This window comes from Lactuca saligna, chromosome 7 (assembly GCF_052625555.1).
Source record: "Lactuca saligna cultivar CGN05327 chromosome 7, ASM5262555v1, whole genome shotgun sequence".
Taxonomy (NCBI): domain Eukaryota; kingdom Viridiplantae; phylum Streptophyta; class Magnoliopsida; order Asterales; family Asteraceae; genus Lactuca; species Lactuca saligna.
In genome coordinates this window covers 140190598-140194685 of record NC_136423.1, presented here as the reverse complement: position 1 = coordinate 140194685, position 4088 = coordinate 140190598, and positions in this window count along the sequence as shown.

Sequence of the window (4088 nt, the reverse complement as noted above, 5' to 3'; positions counted from 1 at the left end):
TACTTATTAAATATTCATACTTGATACATAAATACATTTAAAAATAAAATAAATTTTTTATTAAGAATATAAACGGGTTGGCGGGTCAACCCGTTTATTTTTTGAGAAACCCATATATGACCCGTTTAATAAACAGGTTGACGGGTTGACGGGTTAACGGGTTGAAAAACTCAACCCAAACCCATTTATTTCGTGTCGTGTCGCAGGTCGTGTCGAGAATTGCCAGCCCTAGTCTAAAGCGTATTGCTAAGGAGAATGAGAATTCTAACCATGAACCTAACAGTAAGTTGTTGGCTAGGTATTTGTACCATCTTAATGCTTCACGCTAGTGATAGTTTTGGGCGGATTGAACTACTTAGTACTCAAAGTATTGATTTACTTGGAACATCCAATCAAGGATATGTGTCATCAACGTTGGGGAGAAGAATTTTTGGTGGTTGTGGTTGTTGGTTGGGAGCGACGATGGCAGTTTGAGATATGTGGACAACATAGCAATCTGTGTGACCACTCAATTGATGTGTGTGACAATGGTGGTTGATACATAGATGAGTTTTTGGAGTTGTTCTTCTAGTGTTGGTGGTTCGTCAGAGGTGGTGTCCATGACCATACGTGGAGGCATGGTTGCAAGAATGAAAGCACCAATTGATAGAGCATTGTTTGAGATGAAAAATCTCCAACAAGAAGCAAGAAGAGGGTTGGAACAATTTTCTTGTTTATTCATGCCTATCAATTAAACATACATGTAGGGTCGTATCAAAGGGTAGGACAACATGAGCGATGACCTAGGGCTTCCAAATTTTCGGGGGTCCATTTTTATATCTCTACTTATATTATTTTAGAAATAAAAAAGGTTTTGGTATTAAGTCGTCGCAAGTGAAGACAAAAAAGGTTTTTTTTTTTTTTTTTTTTTTTTGTCCGTGACCTCAAATCGGCTTGATCCTCCTTACATGGAATTATATATGCAACACACCACTATTTTAAAAAAAAAACAACATGCATACAAATAAGTGGAAGGTGTAGGTAAACTAACGCGAGTATACTCCACGAGAGAAAGAGAACCAGTCAAATAACCGTTATTTTAAATTCTTGGGCTTCCTCTAATCCAACAACCTGGTTGGCTTCTTTTTGTCCCTCTTGAACCATCCCCTGTTGTGCTTACAAAATAAGTGATTGATAAGCCATCCTTTGGTTGAGATTCTATCAAGAAAACATGTTTTTTAGTCATCTTTGGCAATTGTTTTCAAATTTTTTTGGTTGTTGTTTTGGTAAAAAAATCCTAATGAGTTTTCATTTATTTATATATATTTATTCAGATTTTAGCAAAACATAGCCTTAATAGGTGATACAACTTTGCATTAATTTTTATTCTTTTCATGTAGTAAGGTTGAAACTTGTTGCGTCATGTTTTGGACCTCTGACCAAGTGAGGGTGGGGCAGTTTTTCCTATGCATGTCAAAAAGGGGGAATAGTTGCTGCACCACCTCGTCCATCATCGACTGTCCCTTGAAGCTAAAAGACTCATCTTTGAAGATGAGGAGAATCTAAAAACACTTGTGGGAACTAAACCAAGTTCAAGTTCTTCAGCCAATCACCCACAGTTGGTCCTTGTCAATCAGACCCAATTGAAAGCACCCAACAGTTTCATTCTCTTTATCTATAATATCTCCTTTCACTTTAAAGTTTAAAAAACCCTAAAAGTGTCACTTTCATCTAAGTGGATTGCCAACTTTAAATAACACCATCTTTGGTCATATTTTGCAATCAACATCCACCTTTAATCTCTTGATTTGATATCACCCAGGTGAAGGTTTCCTTTATACAAACCATTATTACACTCAATGTGGCGGGTCATGTTAATTCTAGTGACATGTTAACATTTGAATGGCCAGAATGCTAGAAAGAAAGTTATATGTAGCATGGGACTAAAGCCTATAAAGATGAACTTATTTCTACAAATTGTCTTCTACATAGATCTATTTAAAGAACCATCTTTGGTTTACACCATCTACCATTACAAATACTCGGCCGATGTTTTAGCTGAATGTAAGTTTAATTCAGCAGCTTCGTGATGTTAATTTGTACTTGATCTTTATATGGTAAAGGATCAGGTACCAATTACTTTTGTTGGACTCCTACTTTATGAACCACATAGGATAAATTAAATAAAAACAATTTCACCATCTTTATTTCGCGTTATGAAATACCTATCAACAACGATAAATTAGCGAATAATATAGTAATCAATGCTCAAAGAGGTATATTTTAATTGAAAATAACACACAAAAAAAAAATTAAAAAAAACAAAAAAAAACAAGAAATCTTAGTTATTCTTCACAAAACAAAATCATTTTATTTATGTAGCGATGCAAGTATTATTATATGATATTTTTCAAGATAAATTACATACAAAATTTTGTATTTTTGATTATGTCAACAATTTAAAACTTCTTTTCTACGTTACATGGGTTTTATATATATATATATATATATATATATATATATATATATATATATATATATATATATATATATATATATATATATATATATATATATATATATATATATATATATATATCACTATTAGAAAATTGGTGCAATAGCTACATCACAATCCGTAGCTATAAGTAGATAGCTACCAAAAAATATCTATAGCATAATGACCCATGGGAAAATTATAGATTCGGATTAGCTACGGAATTGCTAAAGAATAGCTACGAAATTTTTCGTAGCTACCATAGCTATAGAATAGTTACAAAATTAAATAGCTATGGAATAGTTATGGAACCAAATAGCTACGGAATAGCTATGGAAGTGAATAGCTACGAAAATAAATAGCCATGGAAATCCGTAGCTATTTCGTAGCTAACTTTGTTTTATTTTAAAAAAAATTATTTACAATTTTAAAATTTTTCTAAGTTTTTGTCAAATACAACATTCAACTCACAATTATCCCAAACTAGGTAAAAGAAACAATATAAAAACGTGAATTTATTAGCATAGATGCACCAACATTTATATAATGTTATAATCAATATAATGTTCTAAAACGGGCTGTTATTCTACTTAACTCTTGTCTCACTGAAGAGGTTGTTGCTGAGGTACTTAGTCTTATCAGTTCCCGTTTAATATTGACAACTTTGGAATCTGCTTACATCAACTCGTCTGTTGAGAGAGTGCATTCCCTTCGTGATTCTCTACGAAGCATTTTAAAAGGTTATCAGTATATACTAATAAATGAAAAAGTATAATCTACAATAGATGTTAGGATGATGTTTTATGATTGAAACATATATTAATTGTAGTAGTATAATATGTGAGATATTAAACACTATTATTATACAACTTGGACATATAAGTAAAAGATTAAATAACATAATCATATATACAACCAATGGGAACATGCATATGTGCATATTACATATGTGCATATTATAGAATCCAAGAATATTAGTACTTGAAGTTTTTAATTTATTTAAGAGAATGTTACAATATACCTCAGTCTTTGATTCGTAAAATGCTTGCTGCATGCTTTAATATATGTTAATAAAAACCTGCAATAAATTTATAATAAAATTGCTTGGTAGATTGTAAAAAATACTGAACCATTGTATGCTCACCTTCAAAATAAAAGAACATTAATTTAGCATGAAGAAGCAGCTGCAAAAACTCACGGGCTAAAGGAAGAACCTGCCAAAATTATTCTATAGCATCAAAAATTTAATATCAGTTGGAATGCCCCTAATGGCCACTTTTTCAAAACATATATACCCTAATTATTCTAAAGTTGTATTCAATAATGCCACGAACAAAAAAACCATGTAACATGCTAGCTAAAAAGGATGTTAAGCAAAGAGTGAACAAAAAAACCATGTAACATGCTAGCTAAAAAGGATGTTAAACAAAGAGTCATCAGTTTACCCTAATGTGTTTAAGACTTACCTAGTAGAGGAAGAATGACCAAAGTTAACCGTTTAATTGAACTTCAAACATAGATTGTGTAGTGGTCAATAACAGAACATCTGTAACAAATAAAAACAAATATTAGTAACAAAACATCAATTTTCTGCAATGGGATGGGTAAGGGA